The 23,648-nt window shown below is 38.2% G+C and overlaps 3 long non-coding RNA genes across 3 annotated transcripts; 2 read left to right on the forward strand and 1 right to left on the reverse strand.

Moving 5' to 3' along the window:
* Window positions 1–14,923: 14,923 nt before the first annotated feature.
* LOC136247120 (uncharacterized) lies at window positions 14,924–17,527 on the reverse strand. The gene is made up of 3 exons (XR_010697096.1): window positions 17,289–17,527; window positions 15,174–15,213; window positions 14,924–15,116 (listed from the first exon to the last, which is right to left on the reverse strand). It is a non-coding gene; the product is annotated as an uncharacterized lncRNA (long non-coding RNA).
* A 2,853-nt stretch (window positions 17,528–20,380) lies between these two features.
* Window positions 20,381–20,956, forward strand: LOC136247123 (uncharacterized). The gene is made up of 3 exons (XR_010697099.1): window positions 20,381–20,528; window positions 20,582–20,798; window positions 20,843–20,956. It is a non-coding gene; the product is annotated as an uncharacterized lncRNA (long non-coding RNA).
* A 367-nt stretch (window positions 20,957–21,323) lies between these two features.
* Window positions 21,324–23,607, forward strand: LOC136247122 (uncharacterized). The gene is made up of 2 exons (XR_010697098.1): window positions 21,324–22,946; window positions 23,002–23,607. It is a non-coding gene; the product is annotated as an uncharacterized lncRNA (long non-coding RNA).
* Window positions 23,608–23,648: the final 41 nt, after the last annotated feature.

The raw sequence follows: 23,648 nt of genomic DNA on the forward strand, positions 1-23,648 counted from the left end.
ACTCCGTGGCTTTAAGTCTGATTCTTCTACACCATTGAAGAGCCTTTCTAAGATGATTACTCCTTCTATACAGCGATTTATAAGCATTTCCCCTAGCGGTTTATCTGGTAGGCGTGCCAAGTAGTCGTTTTTTTATTAGCTAATCTCGATTGCATAATTGTTACACACTGTTGGTTTTTTCGTTGTATCTTCCTGGTTTTTAGCTCGATTTCTTTCAAACTACAAAAGGTTTGAGGTTCAATAGTTAACCTATTCATCCACCGATTTTCAGCTTCTTCCCATACGTGGTTTACCCTGTAGGCGTGACAACATATTGGTGTTATTTTTCGTGAATAATCGATCATAACTCTTTTCCTGTTTATCGTATTCCAGCCAAAGGTGGTACAGAGATGCGCCTTTATACCCCCCTTTATACCCCCCTTGCGCATTGGCTATGGCACTCACGAAATATTATTCACAGCTATCCAACCTGTACACAGTGCTTTTTGAAACAAGTGATTGTGGGTTATGCTGGTTTTAGTTGTACATAGGCCTATGTCAAATATGCCAGCATAATAAAAGCATAATAAGCTGGAGTGCTATGCCAACATAATCCTAGCATATTAGGTGGATATTTGAAACTATGAAACTTAACTCCATGAAAATACAGTAGATTGATACTCCCTTATAGAGCAGTCAGTGGAAACTGCAATTGCATTAGAGCACTCATATGCATTGTACATAGCTCCTTAATCAATACTCTCTAACAGAAGAGTCACTATGTAATGCAATACTGTAATAGAGCATTCACTGATTAAAATGTTCCAAGTGAAATGTTGTTAACCTAGGAAAACAATGCAAGCATAATGGCAATACTGAAGAACATAATAGGTGAAATGTTCGGAATCCCTGAAAGCATTTTGGGTGAAATTTAGAGTATATTTGACTCAGGTTTAGTGGTACAATTTCTAGCAATCTAGCCCCATAAGGACCCCAAACAAAGTTAATTATTTTAAAGAAGAATAACTTCAGAATATAAGTTACTGACCTTTTGAACCATCTTGTCAAGTGGCTGTAATGTCCCATGTATAAAAACAATACCGTCATCATGATAATGATTAGTGATATTTGGTTGCCTATAACTATATAAATGCTTTTCTTATGAATGAGTTACAAATGCTTTTCTTCAATGAGACGACACTAAACCAGTCTATTACTCAAACCAAACTTTAAGTATAGTCAAAGAAAACTGCCTCAGCATCAAAAGCATTTGTGGTCAGGGATACCCTAACCACAGGGCTATATCATTGCACAGGGCAATATCATGATATCGTCCTTCGATCAGGGCATTCTTTTATTTCTCAGCGTTATCTAAAGTGCCCCTGCCAACTACAGTAGACTGCAAATAAAGACGCTTAAATTTTCAGCCATAACTTCTATTTACATTTTGCATTGGTCTGGGATTATTTGGCTTACAATGCTCCCCATGAATTGGCAAATCAGTCATGGCATAGAGCAGTACAATACTTGCATATGCAAGTATGAAGGCATTTTATATGAAGAAATGATGGTAATTTTAATTATGTCAATTGCATCGTAAACAAATGCACATGACATGTATACTGTTCAGGCTACAGAGATGGAACAAAGATATTTAGATTATCCATGATAGGCAAATAAGATGGTGAATGGGTTTAATGGATTTGAGACTTGTTTCTAAGTAATGGCTTGATTAAAACTTGAACATTTTTATCTGTGTAGCATGCATAATTTCACCATTTTGTTTTTCTCAAAATTTATTATGCTTGTGAGAACTAGATGGGCTTTGTTGAGAGAGCCACATATTGCACCAGATCAGGAATATTAACAAGGTATATACATGCACTGCCTTAATTGCACAGTTGTAAGTTAGTGTGAATATATCATGATAGCTCAATCATTCCAAGAAATCATCAGTTTTCTTTATTCTGCTATACACTTCTTGAGACTGATTGCAGTAATAAGTTTTTTTGCATAGTAGCTATTTTAAAAGTGGTCAGAGAAAGCCCTTTCACTGAATCGGAGCTTTTGTTAAGCTAATAGAGAAAGTTATTAAGCTAGTTCTGTGCTATTGGTTGATAAATACTAGACACTTGGCACGATGTTATGAAACTGTGCTGTAATTAGATTGATCAATTAATGGTTCAAGTGTATTTATGTGAGACTACAACTTATTCAAGACTATATAATTGATACATGATTGTTAAGATGCACTTAAAACATCATTATCATTATCAACCAACTCATGTTTCGATGTTTTGTGCTTACTTGCTCACAATATAGACCAACAAACAATCTTGTTATACACTTGCATGTCTCTAGGTGACTTGTAACTAGGGTCAGAATAATATTTTGGAAATCAAAAGTGGTAAAATAATTCCAGAATAATAGAATGATTTTCAGAAATAATGAATCATATATTCTTATGGAGTATTCAGCCACCCTAATAATGAATGTTCTATTAGAGTATCCCAATATTTTAAGCTACAAGTGATGCTTGTTAGCAGTTCCATCTACAGTTGCAGGGGAAAACAGAAGTAATTGGCTGTATTTCAGGAATCACCCAAGGAAATATCAGGGAATAATTTTGGGAAAATAGGTGAAGAAAAAAGAATTTGCTAGAAATTGATAGTAAGCCTGAAAAGTGTAATATAGCTGAACTCTTACTAACTAGATGACTTGTAAAGCAGCTGAACTCATGATCGCTACTGGGTGACTTGTAAGTAGCTGAACTCTCTACATGATGACTTGTGATGTAGCTGGGCTCTCTACTGAGTGAGCGACTTATAGTGTAGCCACTTCAATGCAGCTAAAATCTCTACAGATGCAGTGGCGGATCTAGCATTTTTGAAAGGGGTTTCTGAAAGTTGGTATAAGCATCTGGTGACGGAAATTTTTGAGATTTTAGAAGCTCTGAGATCGGATTTTAGGCTATTTTTAGTCACCAATTAATTACAATGAATCCAATGCTTTAAACTGTAAATACTATTGTTAACTATAGGGCTAATATGGTGACTACAAGCTGTAGCTTTTATTGCTCTATAGTAGTTACATGATTGCTCTATTAGAGTATCTCGATCGTTTTTAATGTAGTGGGAGATGAAAAGTGAAGTGTTGCTGGGGGTTTAATAGCTATAAAAAGTGTTAGTTAAGTGTAACTGCATGCATGCTACTGAATACAATATAGTTGTTTGCTATGACAAATTGTCAGTACAACAATGTTTATGCATTTAGATAGGGTCCGCAACGTGAAATTTCGACCTCCGAAAATTAACTACCAAACCACCCACAAATGCTAGGCTAGGTAACACTTAGAAAATGCCAGATTGGCGTTACTTTTCATTAACGTCTTGTCGTGCAAATCGGTGAATATGCTTACAAATTACGAGATTTTTTGCTATATCTTTAAGAAAATGTATTTTCAAGCTACAATACGCACTCTCAACCTTTCTTATTAACTGTACTCTAAACTAAAACCATCAGTGGCTGCATTGTCTGGAGCAATTTCCATCCGCAGCATCGCGAAAATGAAATTTCGGACTCGAAAAAAGTTTTGATGCCACTGGAGCACACAGTAGCGATGCCAAAGTAACCCTCCCAGGTCAAACTGGTCTGGCATGGGTCCAACTACACTGTTAAAATGAAGAGTAACCACAACTCTCAAGGAGTTCCCAGTGTAGGGAAGATTTAACACCTCTGGAGAGTAACCATTACTCTAAAGTAGTAACTGGACTAGGCGTTAGGGAGAGCACATTAGCACTCCGTGAAATTAAAGTTCACGTGATCTCACGTGACGTGATGACGTCACACAAGCCCACGTTGTGTGATACGTCATCGTCCGGGTGCATTCACTCCGGACTTGCAGCTCCAAGGCTACATCAAGTGTGAATTTCAGTGCATCATTTTTATACCCCTCCTAGCTGAAATCGATGGTGGGTATCTATAAACAACGTTTTGAAAACGTTTTTAGACTGTACTGAACTTAGAAAAAAACTGAAAAGTCTCGAGCGAAAAAAAGTGAACTACAGCGGGAATCGAACCTTCGACCACTTGATTTCAAGCCTCATGCACTACCGCTTCGCTACTGTGACTACTTGTATAATATTTACTAATTCTAGCTATAAAAGTCTAACACTCTTACCCTAACCCTACCTAGCAGATTATAAATGATTGCCTAACTCTTACCCTAACCCTAACCTAGCAGATTATAAATGATTGCCTAACCCTTACCCTAACCCTAACCTAGCAGATTATAAATGATTGCCTAACTCTTACCCTAACCCTAACCTAACAGATTATAAAGATTACCTAACTCTTACCCTAACCCTAACCTAACTTTTACTACCCGATGTGACATTAAAGCTAGTCAGTTCTCTAACCTCGAGACGAAACAGGTTCAGGAAAGTGTTCCTTCATTACCATTCTAATCTATAGACTAAATAAAAGACTAACCAGTCGTATGAACATCAGTACTGTATTCCGCGAGGCATTTCATCATTACCTCGTGGCCAGGAAGACCAGACTAATCACGTGATATAGATTACGGGATAATTTACGGTATGCTAATGTGCTTTCCCTAATGGTTACTGTAACTGGGGAGTAGCACATGCTCTGAAGGTGGTGTCACTTACTCTTCAGAGTAATGGTTATTCTCTTCAGAGTGTTGGTTACTCTCCATGGGGTGTTAAATCCTCCCTACACTGGGAACTCTTCAGAGTGGTGGTTATTCTTTATTTTTAACAGTGTACTACCACACCAAATATCATCGAATTCCAAAATTGTTTGCCATCTGGCTGAGCTCGACGGCTGTTGAAAATTCGTCAAAAATACCGATTTTATTCACTGACGAGAATTTTTACTAGCCAGATGTACTAGTTTACTTCTAAAAAGCTTGCTAGACCCATAGCCAGTAGCTTTCATTTATAGGGTTGGTATGGCAGCTCTTCTAGCGACCTCAAATTCTGCCAAATTCCGATATCCACGAATTTTTCCGATATCGACCAACTTACAACCCGTTAAAGAAATCTTGCATAGCAAACGTGATGATTTGCCTCTCTAAAGTCCTGCTGCATCCTTGTTTAGTTATATTCGTCCATAGAGTGGCAATGGCGGCTCTGTTTTCCAGGCTAAAATCCATCGAAATTCCCATCGCACCATTTGTCATCAGTTTTAGGAAGTTTTACAAGTCAAATATGCTGGTTAGCCTCTCTATACATCTTTACTGGACGTTTCAATTACCTTCGTATGTGTAGGCACCTTTCTTTAGTATCCTGAAAATGTCAGAGCACGCCAATTGGGCGCAACCATTAACACCACTTACTGCTTATTTTGTTTCATTGATTCCACGAAAATCCAGCAGAAATATTGCATAGCCCAAGTCTAGTTCTAAATATCCACATTCAGAACTCTACACTAATGAAAATTTCATTTGTGGTTTTTGATAATCGGCATTTGCATTTCGGTAATCATTTGTATAAACATGTAGAGTACAATATTTAGAGCTAGACTAACTTTATTTTCGCTCTATTGTACTTCTACTGGTTATCCTGTCATTCTTGCGTGGAACCAATGAAACAAAATAAGCATTAACTGGTACTGATGGTTGCGCCATATTAGCGTGCTCTGACGTTTTCAAGAGACTGAAGAAAGCTGCCTACACAGACGAAGGTGATTGAATGGTCCAGCAAGGATGTAGAGAGGTAAACCAGCATGTTTGACATATAAAACTTCCGAAAACTGATGGCAAATGGTGAGATGGGCATTTTGATGCATTTTGTCCTCGATAAGAGAGCCGCCAGTGCCACCCTATGGACTAGTATAACTAAACAAGGATGTAGCAGGACTTTAGAGAGGTAAAACATCACGTTTGCTGTGCAAGATTTCTTTAATGGGTTGTAAATTGGTCGATATCGACAAAATTTGTGGATATCAGAAAAATTCGTGGATATTGGCATTTGGCGGAATTTGAGGTCGCTAGAAGAGCTACTAGACCAACCCTATGAATGAAAGCTACTGGCTATGGGTCTAGCAAACTTTTGATAAGCAAACTAGCACATCTGGCTAGTAAAAGTTCCCGTCAGTGAACAAAATCGGCATTTTTGACGAATTTTTGATAGCCGTCGAGCTCAGCCAGATGGCAAACAATTTTGGAATTCGATGATATTTGGTGTGGTAGTAGTTGGACCCATGCCAGACCAGTTTGACCTGGGAGGGTTACTTTGGCATCGCTACTGTGTACTCCAGTGGCATCGAAACTTTTCAAGTCCGAAATTTCATTTTCGCGATGCTGCGGCTGGAAATTGCTCCAGACAATACACCCACTGATGGTTTTGGTTTAGAGTACAGTTACTAAGAAAGGTTGAGAGTGCGTATTGTAGCTTTAAAAGACATTTCCTTGAAGATATAGCAAAAAATCTCGTAATTTGTAAGCATATTTGCCGATTTGCATGACAAGATGTTAATGAAAAATAATGCCAATCTGGCATTTTCTAAATGGTACCCAGCCTAGCATTTGTGGGTGGTCTGTTAGTTGATTTTCGGAGGTCGAAATTTCACGTTGCGGACCCTAATTTAGACTACCACTGAGCTAAATTTTAAAGGGGGTTTCTATCGAAACCCCAGAAACCCATCTAGATCCGCCACTGAGATGTAGCTGATCATAAACTCTCAGACTCTATTGGGTGACTTGTAATGTAGCTGAACTTTCTACTGGGTGACATGCAATGTACTGTAGCTGAACTCTCTACAGGGAGACATGTAATGTATAGGTGAGCATTCTACAGTAATCTCTTCTAAGTGAACTTGCAGTTATTAGCATTAATTTTGTTCAATGACTACAGTTGATACAACATTAATAGTATCTAACCTATCTTTCACTCATAACCAATTCATTTCCACTCCCTACATATTAAGTGCCTCTAAAACAATTACTGTTGTATTTTAGATTATGAAAATTTAATCTGACAAATTAATCTTATGTTTCACAGTTGAGGCGGATTAGTGTTTGGCAAACAATATAAATCACACGATCTCTCAAAGAGATTACTAATTATACTGTGACCCTTAAAATATTGCATAAGCAGTAAAGGTGCAGTAGCTTCAGGGAGGGAAATTCATTTTGTTTCTAATGCTATTTAATGTAGCACAATGATCTGACTTTAGCCCCTGCACCTGTCAAGATCAAGATACTATGATAAATACTCTGCAACTCTGAAACAATATTTATTTTTATTTTTCAACCTGCTGGGTCACTGCTAGAGAGCAAATGGTCCATGAAACATATAATTATTTAATTTGGTATGGCCCTGGTTTTGGCTTGATTTCTCTTTGTAACTACTTTGGAGACAATCCAGTTTTACAGTTAAACTGTATTTTATAGGTACTTTTTGTTCAGTGTCATGTTTTATTCATAACATGGAAACTTGTCAGATACAGTAGGTAATTAATATCTTGAAAATTGCCTCCAAAAAGTATCTCAAATATGGAATTCTCAAAATTTTCCTATATAGGGAAGCATTTTCTTAGACACTCCTAGAATAATTGCATTATATTAGGACTGAGCCTTACCACTTTCACTTTACTTTCATCCCTGCAGTGCCAAGCTATCATGAAGAAAAGGTGAGGTAGGTTTTTGGGTGATATGTTTGGGCAAGAACCCAAATTCTACTACCTTTACACAAATTTCATTGCTTAATCAATTTTTATATTTTCAGAGCAGTAGCAATAATAATAATTATAGTAATCATGCAGCAGTTTTCTAAGAATAGCAATAATAATAATAATAATTAATTTCATGATAGCAATAACAATAATAATTATAGCGATCATGAATTAATTAATTTTATGATTGTTAACTGCAAAAGTTTTCCCTCTGCTATTATATAATCTAATCCAAAACAACCAAGCTGTAAAAAAGAGTGCGGCCCTGAGAAAGGCTATGGTGAAAAAAGATGTGAAATCTAAGGTGACGGCCAAGAAATGGCTGTGATGGTAGGTTAATGTTTTATTATTTATTTATTATTATTGATTAGCAAAACCCATTGGGTAATTCGCTAATGTACAAAAACAAAATTTTAGTGTCTATGCATTTTGCAAACGGTTTTTGAAAGTAAGTAAGTCTATATTGTCAAGATCTTCCATATCTAAATTGTTCCAGTCTGGTATTGATCTTGGTAAGAAAGAGTTACTATATCGATTTGTTCTGGCATACAACTGTAATAGCTTCAAGGGATGGTTTGCCCTGGTACTTGTTGCAGGAGATAACACTGGCAGATACTGATTTGGAACATAAATTAATTTGTTTACAAACTTAAACAACAGCATCAGACGTGCCTGTTTCCTACGATCTTCCAGTGTTGGCCATTTTAATTCCACTAACATTTCAGTTATACTGTCCCTATGATTCCTTCTCCAAGGTCTATTTAACACGAAACGTGCAGCACGATGTTGTATCATCTCTAACTTGTGAATGAGTGATTGTTGATGTGGATCCCAGATAGAAGAGCAGTATTGAATAGATGGCAAGACGATCTGTTTATATGCATGTTCTTTTAAGTGAGGTGGACAATGGTGGAGAGTTCTTCGCAAAAATCCCAGTAGACGATTAGCTTTATTGCACACTGAATTTATGTGAGGGGTCCATGACAACTTGTTATCTAAAAGTACTCCCAAATAGTGATGTCTCTCAACAACTTCTAAGGGGATTTTGTACATTGTATAGGAGAACTCACTAGCAGAATGTAGTGTAAATATCTGCATGATGCAACATTTTGAAACATTAAATTCCATTTGCCAAATATCAGCCCATGTTGATAATGTGTCAAGATCACTTTGGAGTATCTTATGATCTTCGGGTGAGTAGATAGGACGATAAACTAAACAATCATCTGCAAAAAGTCTCAACTGACTGTGGATGTTAGTTACAATATCATTTATATATATCAGAAACAACACTGGACCGAGCACTGATCCTTGTGGTACACCTGATGTTACACTGCAAGGCGAAGACTGCCTACCATCAATGATTACTCTTTGTGTACGATTTGTAAGAAACGATTGTAGCCACTGTAACAATTCACCTCTTATACCATAGAAATTCAGCTTGTGAGCTAGCCTAGCATGGGCAACTTTATCAAAAGCTTTTGCAAAATCTAAGATAGCCACATTAACCTGAACTTTGTTATCAACTGCTCTGGCAAAATCATCAACTGCAAGAAATAGCTGGGCTTCACATGATCGCTTTGATCTAAATCCATATTGTACATCAGTTAATATGTTGTTTGACTCGAGGTGTTTCATTATTTGACTAACTAAAATGTGTTCTAATGTTTTACAGACCAAAGATGTAAGAGACACTGGGCGATAGTTTCTGGGATCAGTCTTATCACCCTTCTTATATATTGGGGTTACATTAGCTTGTTTCCAGGAGTCAGGCACAGTGCCAATTCTTAATGATTGATTGAAGAGATGTGTCAGTAGAGGAGCTATTTCAGAAGCAACTTGTTTCAAAAATGCAGCATGTATGTTGTCAGGACCCGGGGATTTAGTTGTATCGCACTCAGCAAGAAGGTTTCTCACACCATTTAGTGTAATGTGAATGTCTGGGATGGGTGGATAGGGAGAATTACCCCTATCTGGAATACAACTAGTGTCCTCGGAGGTAAATACAGATTTAAACTGGTTGTTTAGGATCTCTGCTTTCTCTAGTGGGTCAGTAATTATATTCTCTGCTTGGTCCTTTAAGGCGCCAATTTCGATATTGTCTTGACGTTTACTTTTAATATAATGCCAAAAACGTTTCATTTTGTTATTACCAGATTCAGGGTTTGAAATATTAGATAGATATTGATTGTGCTGCTGACGCATCATGCATTTAGTTATTGGTCGGTTAATGGCTGTGATGGTAGGTTAAGGTTAATGTTAATGGCTGTGATGGTAGGTTAAGGTTAATGTTAATGGCTGTGATGGTAGGTTAATGTTAATGGCTGTGATGGTAGGTTAAGGTTAATGGTCTTGGTACAAAATTCACCTGAATTGTCATTATTAAAATTTTTACCATTAACCTACCATCACAGCCATTTCTTGGCCGCTACCTTGGATTTCACATCTTTTTTCACAATAGCTTTTCTCAGGGTGGCACTTTTTTTTACAGCTTGGCTGTTTTGGATTAGATTTCACTTCTTTTTGTATTTGTATACCATAGGCCGGCTTTGAGGTTTTTAAACCTATCTTTTTTTCTTTACCACAGGAAGAAGAAAAAGATGAAACAAATGTTGATTACTTTAAGGGTGCTAGCGGGTTTTTGAAGCCATTCAAGGGACAACCCACATAACCACATGCGGCTATTACATCATAATTGGCAATATTACGCATACCCAAAGTATCCGTGGTAGACGGCCTTGTTTTGCGCCAAAGGAATTGGCCAAGAAACAGCCTGTTTCGTTTGAAAACCATCAAGAAAATGATCGTTTGGGTGTCCAACAGTGACAGTAGAGTGAATTAGCCTGAAAGTTAGTGCTAGTGTTGAAGATACGTGCGAACAAGCCGAGATACAAGCTGATTTGTAGCCAACACACGTTCTTCCTGAGTTTTCTCGAGTGATAGTGTACGCTGGTAAGTTATATTTGTATTGTACACCTGTTCTTAGGTAGTGACGATGTTCCAGCTGGATTTATCACACATAACAAGACACTGGCTGTGCGTTACGAGGCGTTACCTATCGAAGAGCAGACTTGACGACTCCACAAGCAACAGGAAGGTGTCCCAGTGTGTAAAGAAAAGGAACAAGAGCTTTTCTTTTCTTCAGAACTTCATTTATAACTTGTTATTTGATAAGTTGGCATTTGTGGTTTTGTGGAATTTGTTGTAATAACTGGTCGGCGTGCGCATGTTCTACACTGCATTGTAAAAGGCGATATTCTGGAATACACGATAGTCGGATCTCTACCAAACTTTTGGTGGACCATCAGTGATAAATTTGCAAACTTTTAGCGCATGGAATTATAATTGTTGTGATCCAGCATGAAGTTACAAGGCCCGGAAGTTGAAGTTCGCTTGCGGGCACTCACTCTCTGTTTTATAACTCAAGAAAGAAGAAGTGCAAAGACAAATCCCTGCGCTAAGTTTCCACAAGTTTGTTGAAGAATCTTCACAGCGAATTTGATGCCTGTGCAAGCAGCCAGTATCTCGGAATAAGAAAAATGTATGGGTTAACTTTGAGGGACTATAGCGCGTGAATGAAACAAGGTACAATCTTATACTTTGGTCTCTGTATAGTAGAAAGTTAGGTCAATCTTCGAAGCAGTAGTTTAGATTCCTGTAGCTTCCTTTTTGCCTGTATCAAAGGTAAAAACAGCATCATTTGTGTGGCTTCAAAAGGCGCTAGCACCCTTAAATATTTCTGATTTTATCAGTAAATGTACATGTAATACATATCAAGACTCACGGTAGTGAGTCGCACGGCCAGTAAAGCAGAAACGCGCGCCGCAGACAATACATGACGCGACCACTACGTGAGGATTTTACAAGAACGAACGTTGTCAAATTCGGCCTTCCTGTAATCCACCCGTCACTTATGCTATCCCTCTGAAACTCTGGAGTTGAACTCATCGTGTCACTAGTAACTACCAAACAAGCAGTGAAGCAAATCCATGCCGATTGTTTCGTGATCGAGGTTGCCGACATCAAAGGGGAAGTTTCATTTTTTTTTATCGCATGCGGTTAGACGCAACCGCAGGTGTATGCCTTGCGTTCCTTTGTGCATTCCGAACATTGATCGCCCTGTTATCGCTTCAGTATTCACTCAATCACCTCAAGATTCACATCATCGATTTCACCATACATGATTACCCTACAGTCGTGATTTCAGCACCAAACGAAGTTTCAGTCGTCCTCAGTCGACCTAGAGGTCAAATACAAATCCCAGATTGTTGTTTTCCGCAATACTCGCTTGGCATGTAGGGCAATGTGTCTTTAAACTGTTCTGAAAGTTTCGTTCAGATTGAAACATTTGTTTTCGAGAATGGCTAGTTTGAAATTTGAATTTAGTCGCCCCCACGTCATTTGCTCTCTAAGAATTTTACTCGGAATTTAAAGAATGACGCAGAGCACAACTGCGGTCACTGCATGGGTATTGATGAACTGGCGCTCTATGTAGTTAATCAGTACATATAGCCACCAAGAAGTGTGGCTGCCATAGATTATAGTCCATAGACAGGGGCGTAGGGAGGGGGGGTTCCGGGGGGTTCAGGAACCCCCCTGTAAAATTTTGACTTCTGCAAGCAGGATCCTAACACACCATTTAGTGTGGCAGGACAAAATGAGTGAGTAATATAGTGTAATGGCAATTGATAAAGCTTGCATTCATCTCTCAAGGAAGGATTTATAGAGGTAACATGAGCCTTAGGCCTCTTCAAAACTTGTTAAAAAGATCGATAAAGCAGTCAGGTATATACTCTAATAGAGCAGTCAGGTTTATACTCTAATAGAGCAGTCAGGTATAATAGAACATGCATGTAAATATATCCATGTCCATATGAAGTTTTTCAGACATTCTAACATTAAATGCAAAACTTAGCATGACCTTATGCTGCTATAGCTTTGGTGTGCAGTGTTTAAAGATATAGAGCTCCAGTAATTTATCACTTGTGTTATGCAAAATGAATTCATGCTATATGCATATTTGTATAGTTATATTGCTTTGATTGTACATTTGTATCAGTGGATTCATGGCTCTTATACCACAGTGAGATAACTATATCACTTACAGATTACTATGTGTCTCTATGTGTTATGCTGTCTGTTTCCACTAGGTGGCTTTATCTAGTACTATATATATATATATGTTAAAAATGAAGTTTGAAGGTTATACCAAGGAGTATGACGGTTATCCCTACCTTGTTGGTATAAAAAAGACTTGGTATGAAGGTTATACTATATGGGATGAAGGTTATCCCTACAAGTTGGTATAAAACGTCACAGGTATAACGTTTATACCTTCGTGATGTCCTTATTCCGTTTTCTTCCGTGCATTTACTACGTATTTCAATTTAAAGCGCAGCGCGTAATCTTTATGCGGCGCTTATTATATGATTCGTTACTATGCTGCCGGATGGGTGCTTTGGCGGACCAGTGCATGCAGTGTCACGATTTATCTACTTAATGATCTGGAATGGATTCAAGTACAGAGAGATAAGGTGGAACACCAGCAAATACGGGACACCTAAGTGGTTTGTCAGTTGCTCGGGTACCCAGCTGCCCTTGGATCGCCTCGGATCACTGGGCACAGATGTAAGAGGATTAAGAGCGGTAGAAATATGATACAACCGGTCCTTTACAATTGTACATTATATTACTCCTGGCGATATGCATCTGTGAAATTTTGTGGCAGCTATAAAATGGAGTAATATTTAGATTAATAATGTAAAGTGAGTGGGACAATTATTAAAACTTTGCATGCATGTACATATACACATTGCATAAGGAGGTGCCACAGGGACTAGTCTGGCACCGCATGCTCCTTTGCAAAAAGTGAAATACAGATACTAAATGATTCTACCACTCAGATTTGGTAGTGTGTGCCAATCACGTTCACACACAAATCACCTTGGCAACGCAATGCTTTTGAAGGGTAATCATCTGACATAACTAGCAATTACATACACTGTCTAATTGAATTCCTTTTGAGATTATTTAGTATCTGTATTTCACCAGCTGCAGACCCTTACTTTTGTGAAGGGGTGGATGGCACAAGACTAACTTGCTGCACGGTCTACCAAAGTCAATATACAATCAAGACGAGACTTGAGACTACACAATATTGCTACTAGTAACAATGAGTCAAAATCTCAAGGCATATGAAGGGTTCAAATGTAGTGAGCAACACAGACCAGCATAATACTCCCTTGCATATACATGTATGATCGCCGGTTTAAAGTGAAATATAGCTAAGCAGTTCAGAGTGACTAGTGCATACTTTTAATTTCTTACACACAATCTTGTATGCAACAGAAAATATCTACTAGGTTACATGAGTTTTGTACTTCCAAGGCAGGGGCAAGTTTCAGGAAACCCCTTTACATAAATTCAAACTGCAGATATACAGAAATCATGGGATCTTTCATGAAACAGGAGCCTTCGCCTTGTAAATAGTGTTTGTCATGTAATAGCAATGCTTGTTCTGAAGGATATTATTTGGTGAGATACTCTAATAAAGCAGTCAGGTAATTATAATACTCTAATATAATAGTCACTTAGCTGTAGAGAAAACTCTTTTCAAAATTACTGTGTACGTCCTGCAAGGTGACATGATAAAAAAGGAAGCATTGCTTGTACAAAATACAAACAATGTCAAACATTACTAAAGGCATATCATGTTATATTATCTTCCTCACTATCTGCAAAAGCCAATTTTTGTGTACTTGTACTTATTAGTAGTTTGCAGGGTGAACTGTTTATAATTGTTGCAGGGTAAATGAGGTATGAATCCCAATGAGCAGCTTGTTACTACCAACTGGATTGAACATACCTGACTCTAGAGTCTGATCAAAGTTTGTAACTCATCAGCTACGTGTCAAGCAGTTGTGAAAACTATTCACAAGCAAGGAACTCAACTGAAATATTATTGCATAATTCAATGAACAACATTACTTGTGATCACAATGTTATAGTATAACTAGTGTTTGTGTTACTTGTACTTGATGAGTTTGTATTTCAACGACCAAGGGCTATTTGGTATACTAGCAATACCTTTCGTAATACAATTCTTAAAGGGAACTAGTGGTGATCAATATACGAACAACTTGAGAGTTCCACACTTTGTGTATGTAAATAATTCATCATGATGCTGCTTGACAATGTACTGTAATACAACATGCATGTTCGGTCAGTTATAATCTACACATCCATCTGCAAGTAAGCACACACATTATCACAACTTTTGTCCAACCACGGACACATTATGGAGTATTATTATCATCTAGTGACAGTTAGATATTACTACTAGTGACAGTTAGATATTACTTAAATGTTCTCTTCCTTCACAGTTCTTATGCACCCCTCAGCCCCTGGCCCAATATCTTGATTTCAGTTTCTCAGAATGCCTGTGAATAAGAAAATATACATTTTAATTCAAGAAATATACAAAATAGTCCACATACCTTTCTCAGTGCTATTACATTGGCTGAACATAATTTGACGCTAAACAAACAAATAAATCATGAAATTTAATGATAAATAATACTCATATTTTTCCTAATGGTGCACTACGGCCAGTCCCATATAATTATATCATACGCACAGTAGTTGCTAGATACGGTATAGAGTCGTACAACAGAAATAAATGCCTGGTTTCACAGGAACTCCTAGTACAAAACAGTGAAGCAAAAGCATTTTACAGCATTCCTTTAAACTTGAAATCTATGTGGAATATATCAAGAAGAGAAAACCTCAAGTTGATTCCAAGGAATATGATTTTTGGTCTTGTAAATTATAGTCACCAGTCTTGTGGCTAGGGTAAACACTTGCCTGAACATAATAAGTGTCCGGGCCATAATTGATGATACAGTACTTGAAATCAGGAAATGTACCTTGACACCATTAATGGTTTCATTTGTAGTTGTTTAGACCTCTAAAATTAGGACACTTTGGGTATACTAGCATCACTAAAGTGCTAGTTTCGTCCCTGATTAGGAACAGTGTATGACACATAATCAACAAATGTTTTGGAAATTATTGGCTCAGTACTACATACTACACACATGCACACACGCGTGCATAGCACATACACACATGGTTGAAACAAGGTCATCTACGTCACATTTTGTCTTGGCTCAGTGGGTCACCTGGGCAGGTAATCCAGATCTGACCCGTTTTATGGACTGACCTGGATTGAAGGCTGGGTAAAATTTCATGAAATTTTTACCTGTTATGCTCTTCAGTGTTCTCAATGTGCTCAAAAACATTTCTTACAATTATCTTTGAAAGTTTTAATCAGTGAATGCTCAATTAGAGTAATTGACTACAAAGTGACTGTTCTATTAGAGAGTATCAATTTAAGGAGCTTTGGACAATGCATTGGAGTGCTCAATTGCAGTTTCCACTGACTGCTCTATTAGAGAGTATAAGTAGTGTTCATAACATCCACCTAATATGCTAGCATTATGCTGGTGCAGCACTCCAGCCTATCAGTAGTGAGCCACACACGCACACACACAGTTTAAGGGTGTTAAAAACGTTGAAATTTAAAGTACCTAAATCATTTTAATTGGAAATGTATTTGGTCACTACAATATATACCTGACCAGCCACAAATCATGAGGAACCAAGTACAAATTGAAATAGTTACTATTCATGAAATCAAAAATCTAGTAAATTTGAAGCACTTTCTAAATCTGTCAGTGGCTGGGAGCACAGCCCCAGACCTCTGTACCTCACTGCTAAATCTGGAAGCCACTTTGGAAATATCCTGGATACGCCTCTGGAATTGATGAACTTAAAATAAGCAACTATTTTAATTACTTTGTTTGTGGTTACAAATTGCAGCAACACTGTGACAACACTGTCAGAACAGACTCCAGTACACACTCAGGTAGTACTAGCACAGTTGATTTCAGATTGCTTTTGAACAATTCACACGCGACTTACAAACGTGATAATGTGAATGTCTACTTGCCGTATTTACATGTACACTCCTGGCATTGTTTGACAGTAAAGGGGTGAGTATCTATTGTGCTATAGTATGTTCATGCTGAGCTGAATCCTGAAAAACAGCTAAAAATTAAAAGTGGATTTTTTCTCAACAGAGTTAACATTTCAGCCAACCAGATGATTATTGGTAATTAACAGCAAAGGTGTCAACAACAGACACGTACAGTTTGCCTCCATTACAAGTTCGGGAAAGGGTTGTAATGGATCCTGTACTTATATGGCTTCCCCATAGGAAATTTATTGTGAAAATTTGTAAATATTATATCAAACATTCGAACAACAAGATTTTGAAATGTTTTTAGCGGGTCAAGCAGTACTACAAATGAGCCAAATTTCAAGATCGTGTGTAATTGCATCCATGAGTTATTAAATGTTTTTGAGGATTCAGCTCAACGTGAACATACTATAGTACTAGTATTTAGTTATACAAGTAAAGGAGCTAGGTTGCAAACAATTAGTTCATATGTTTGAACAATCACATTGTAAATTGTTCAATTGCATGCAGAAAGTAATCCGAAATCGACTGTACATGATCACAAAACACTAATATAGTATTTATGTCTCACTTTAGTTTTACTGCATTAGTCACAGTAGATTACTAATGGAGTAGGAAAAGAAGTTGAGGAATGGTAGCTTGACTACCCGTATACTCAACTGAACATTTTCGATGATTCTGATCTACAAAAGTACAGGATGAGATAATGCTCTATAGTATTTATAACCTTAGAGTCTCCCGCTGGCAGCATGCAACCACTGATGCAACGAGATAATCTCATTTTTCCATTTAATACTCACTCCCCGTGACGTAGCGCTTACGTACGTTACTTAACGACGAAAGTTACCGTGGTAACGAGTATTACTGAAAATTCCTCTGAAAGTTTGTTCATATTTTATTTTTTTATTTATTTATTGATTAGCAAACACCCAACAGGGTTTTTACGCTAATGTACAAGGTACGTACACATAAGTGCCTAGTTTAAGTTACAATAACATAAGTGCCTATAATTTAGGTTACAATAATGATTAGTACTAAGTTACAATAAGTGCTAAGTTACAATAGGTGCTAGGTTACAACTAGTGCTTTAAATTACAGTAAGTGGTAAGTTACAATAAGTGCTAGAATTACAATGAATACTAAATTACAGTGAGGGCTAATTACAATAAATACAATAAGTGCTAAGTTACAGTTACAAAGTAGGAGTAGTTGATTGTTTAAATGTTTCAAGATCAATGGTAGATAGATTAGGGATACATAGATCGTTCCAATGGGGAATAGTTCTGGGTAGGAATGAATAGAGATACGTGTTTACTGAAGACTGTATATGATTAAATTTCTGATCATGATGGGCTCTGGTAGCAGTTTGATTTAATGATGGCAGACAGCGATTTGGGACCAATAATAAATGATTAACTATCTTGTACAATAGGATGAGGCGTGCTTGCTTTCTGCGTTCTTGTAAAGATGGCCAATTTAGTTCATTTAACATGTCTGTGATACTGTCACGGTGGTGTCTGTTCCAAGGCTTATTTAAGACGAAACGAGCAGCTCGATGTTGAATCATTTCAAGTTTAGAAATGTCATTTTGGTGGTGTGGGTCCCAGATGGCACAACAATATTCGATAGATGGTAGCAGAAATTGTTTGTAGGCATATTCTTTGAAGTGTTTATGACAGGAATGTAAATTTCGCTTTAGGAAACCAAGTAATCGATTTGCTTTGTTGCATATGTAGTCAATGTGATCGTGCCATGAAAGTTTATTGTTCAAGTAAACTCCAAGATATTTAATCTTTTCTACTGATTTCAAGGGCACTCCATTCATTTGATATGTAAATGTTTTGGTGGTATGGTGTGTGGTAACTTGTAAGATGTTGCATTTAGATACATTAAAGTCCATCTGCCATTCATTTGCCCATTTTATAAGAGTAGTTAAGTCATCCTGCAGAATCTTCTGATCACTTGGTGAGTGTATAGGCCTATAAATTAAAATGTCATCTGCAAACAGTCGCAACTCACTATGTATGTTTGTAGTTATGTCGTTGATATATATTAGGAAAAGGGCAGGTCCAAGAACTGAGCCTTGGGGGACACCAGATGTTATGTCACAAGATATGGAATAACGGCCTTCTATTACTACTTGCTGTGTTCTGTTGTGTAGAAATGATTCAAACCATTCCAGCAAACTTCCTCTCACTCCATAATACTCCAGTTTGTTTAGAAGTCGAGCATGTGCAACCTTGTCAAAGGCCTTGGAGAAGTCTAGTACTGCCAAATCTACCTGTAGTTTATTGTTTATTGCTTTGGCTATATCATTGACAGTCACAAGCAGTTGTGATTCACAGGAGTGATGTTCTCTGAAGCCGAATTGATTTTCTGTTAAGATGTTGGTTGACTCTAGATGTTTCATTAATTGGCTGACAATGATGTGCTCCATGGTTTTGCAGATTACTGAAGTTAGTGATATTGGACGGTAGTTTTTGGGATCTGATTTGTCTCCTTTTTTATAAACTGGTGTGACATATGCATGCTTCCATTGAGTTGGTAATCTACTGTAGCTGAGAGACTGTTGGAAGATGTGGGTAAGCATAGGTGATATCTCTGCTGCTGTGGCTCTTAGGGCATAAGGGTGTAACTTGTCAGGACCTGGAGATTTGTTTGAATTACCTTCATTTAGTATATTGTAAACTCCTTGTGTGGTAATCTCAAAATGTGGCATAGATGGATACGGAGAATTGGACTTAGAAGGAAAGTTATCAAATTGTTCTGTGGTAAATGTAGATTTAAAATGTTCATTTAAGATATTTGCTTTATCTATTGACTCTGTTATAGCTTCACCATCAGGACCTTTTAAGGTAGTAATTCCTGTAATATCTTGTTGTTTAGCTTTAATATATCTCCAGAACAATTTGTTATCGTTTGAGGATGAAATAATGTTAGTAATATAAGCCCTGTGCTTATGTCTTAACATTTGACGTACTTTACGTTGTAAATCTTTGTATTCTGACCAATCTGAGTCTCGCTTGTGACGTTTAGCCCTCTTATATACTCGTTTCTTTTTTCTTATTAGGCGTGTGAGTTCGGCTGTCATCCAGGGCAGACGAGTATTTTTACGTAGTGTTTTGAAAGGGACATGATCATCTATAATGCTTTGGAAGTTTTCTTGAAAAAAGGACCAGTTTTCATCAACAGTTCTGACTGAGGTGCTGTTTAAATTAAAATATTCAAGTGACAGATCAGATAGTCTACTTCGTATTATGTCCCAGTTTGCTTTTTTGTAAAGAGGTACTCTGTGTGGCTCTTGCTTTTGTTGATAAAATGAGACAGATAGACTGACCAATATGGCATCGTGGTCACTAAAGCCAGGTATGGAGTTACAAGTGGAGATGATATTAGGGTGAGATGTAAAACACAGGTCTAGGATGTTTATGCCACGGGTTGGAAAGTTGACAATCTGGTTGAGATGAAAGTCTTGTAAAAATGTTAGAAGTTTTTCTCGGAGTAATCTAGATGTGTATGACTCTGCTGATAAGAAACCATGTTCCCAGTCTATTTCAGGACAATTGAAATCACCTCCAATAATAATCTTGGTGTGAGGATGTTTCTCCTTGATTTCACTAAAATTTTGCACTAAATCATCAAATACTGTCATAAAATAAACTGGTTTTGGCAAAGAAGATACTTGAAAATTTGTGAGTTATTGTGTCTACAAGAACAGGCAGCTTGACTAAGCGGGTTGGTTTTGCAATACGTTAAACAGGAAGGCCGTTCGCAACTGACTGAAACATCTGACCTACTGAAGAATACGAAGGTGACGTTTCTACTAGTAATATTCAGCTTGGTGTACAGTACTTTGTAATTTAGATATGGAAAGTGCAGCAAACAGTTTATCTACAGTGCTGTGGAACCACTGGTTGACGGACTGGCAAGACGGTGCTAAAGTTGCAGTCTCATGGCTGCTTCAAAATGACTGGTACATCGAATAGTGAAATTTCAGACAGTTGGATCTCTGTAATGCATAACTCAGCCAGGTGACGAAGCTACGTATCTAACCTCAGTTTGCCAGCTGTTACAGCAAAGTGTGAGTGTTTACAGTAGATAGCTGCCATTATGTACCCTTTACAGAACAGCTGACATCATGCCAATCCTACCCACTGAGTGTAGTGTGCATGCTGATATGGTTATGTTCTGCTATGTGCACAGTGGCAGCCAAGTAACATAGGAGACAGCACGGCAGGTTAGTTACACATTCCTATTATCAGTTACATACATGCAGAGCTCAAAATAACAGTCGGCATTCGGCAGTTTTCCGGCCAAAATCATCCTACAGCCGACCAATACTTGCCATGCCCGGCAGTAGCTGCCGAGCGTGTATAAAATTAATAGAAAAGCTTCATCAAGTGCATTTAGTGTTATAACTCTTGTTATACATTATATTAACACGATACTATTTATTGTAGTACCTTACCTGTATGAACGATTAGCCGAGCGATTAGCTTCCTTCATGCATGGCACAGTATAAATTAGCACTAAAAAATTATATGCGCGCTTAAGCATTTATCTAATTAGTGCTTACTATGAGTCGAGTGAGTGATGAAGCGCACGTGGCACGAATTAGATACACCTTCGAAGAAACTAGGTGTGTTTCTTGAGACTTTTGAGAAGTGGAAGTTAAATTTTGATGCCCAGTACAGCACTGCTACATGGCTAGACTGCACCACGGCTGTAGTGAGTGGCCGAAAGTATGCCACATCGCTAAAGTGCACCATTTGTACTGAGTACTCTGAGCGCATCGATTCTCTCAGGAATTATAGCGATAAATGGATAGTTGGTGCTAACGCTTTCCGTACCAGTAACATTGTGGACCATGCTAAAAGTAAGCAGCACAGCACCGCAATGGCGATCCGGACACGTGAACTTGCAGCTTCGAGTGGCAGTGGCCCCTCCAGCTACGCGCCCATTGCACAAGCAATAGAAAAGCTATCAGATGGAGAGATGCAACGCTTGAGACGAAAATTTGAAGTAGCTTATGTAATTGCCACAGAAAATCTTGCCTTTCTGAAGTATCCAGTATTCTGTCAACTGGAAAAGAAGCATGGGGTGGATATTGGACAATCTTACCTCAATGAAAGATCATGCAGGGAATTTATTCACTACATTGCTGAGGCTAAACGGATGAAATTAGTAGAGGAAGTGAACTCAGCTAACTAGTTGTAAGAGGTCACGTGATGGACAGTCGATAGGCTCACGTGAGATGTTTGGAAGAGTCAGTCGAGCAGAGGGCCAACAGGAGTTGTAGCTCGACTCTATTCAGTGACAGTTTGCTTTTTCTTAGGATCATAGATAATGAACTCAGTTATATTATTTTATTAAGATTGCTAATATTAAATAATATACTTTGTGTGTCAACCGGAGGCTCGGCTGCGGCCACCTGGGCTTCGAGTAGGAGGTACTACTGGGGTTCTACAACTTTGGAGGTCCTACCGAGATCCTGAAGAAGCAGACAGGAACGTGAAGGAGCTATGGACGCCTGCGTATCCTGTAAGAGAGAGGTTACGGAGGAAGAGAAGGCCATGGCGTGTGACCTTTGCGACAAGTGGGAACATGTAGGTTGTTTAAAACGTAGTGATAAGCTGACCGATGAATTGTATGATGCATTGGTTGGGTGTCGGTCTAAATCAGTGTTGTATGTTTGCACCCCTTGTCGAGCAAAGGGCACGATTACAAATCGTTTGCATATGTCAGAGTTTGAGCTTGCACGTACGCAAGATGCTAGACACGAAGAGCGGCTGGCCAGCGCGCAACGTGTCGACGAACTTAATTATTATTATTATTATTATTAATGGACAAAAATTGCTTGGCAGTACAAGACTGTCAAGCTAGGCCGCAGGCCTTTGAGAGTGCCCATATCTTGTTGTTCTCCATAAATCATCAAGATTCTTCTTAAACAATGCCACGGTTGGTGCAGAAATAACATCTGCTGGAAGAGAATTCCACAAATTAACTACTCTGTTGGTGAAAAAATTATGCCTCACTAGCAGCCGAGATCGAAATTTAAAGAGTTTACGGTGGTGACCTCTGGTGGTATCCGTATTACTCAAAGTGAAAAATGAGGTAGGGTTGATGTCATAGTAATCATTCAATATCTTGTAGGTCTCAATTAGATCTCCCCTTTGACGTCTACAATACAGTGAATATAAACCAAGTCTCTCTAGACGAGTTTCGTATGGTAAATCAAATAAACTAGGTAATAACTTGGTGGCACGTCTCTGTACTTTCTCTAGGAGATCAATATCTTTCGCCAAGTAAGGGCTCCAGACCTGGATGCAATACTCCAAGTGAGGTCTGACATACATTTTGTACAAAAAAGTCAACAAGTCAACAGAAAAAAGTTTGAAGGACCTTCCAAGTAAGGGCTCCAGACCTGGATGCAATACTCCAAGTGAGGTCTGACATACATAATGCTCTAGTTATGGAGCTACGTGATGAGAAGAAAGATCTCATTACCAGACAGACAAGTCTGGAAGGCGAGATACAGGTCCTCACTAAACAAATGGTGTCATTTCGGGGAAAGGGCAAATCGTCTGCTGAAATTGCAGGTGCAGGACAGTGCTATTGATTATAGAACAAGATCAGGACGGACAGTTAGAAGACCAGCAAGACTGATAGAAGATCGCCATGATGGGCAATCTTTTAAAGGAGGGGGAAGTTGTAAGAGGTCACGTGATGGACAGTCGATAGGCTCACGTGAGGTGTTTGGAAGAGTCAGTCGAGCAGAGGGCCAACAGGAGTTGTAGCTCGACTCTATTCAGTGACAGTTTGCTTTTTCTTAGGATCATAGATAATGAACTCAGTTATATTATTTTATTAAGATTGCTAATATTAAATAATATACTTTGTGTGTCAACCGGAGGCTCGGCTGCGGCCACCT

The sequence above is a fragment of the Dysidea avara genome, chromosome 2, assembly GCF_963678975.1.
Source record: "Dysidea avara chromosome 2, odDysAvar1.4, whole genome shotgun sequence".
In the NCBI taxonomy this organism is placed as follows: domain Eukaryota; kingdom Metazoa; phylum Porifera; class Demospongiae; order Dictyoceratida; family Dysideidae; genus Dysidea; species Dysidea avara.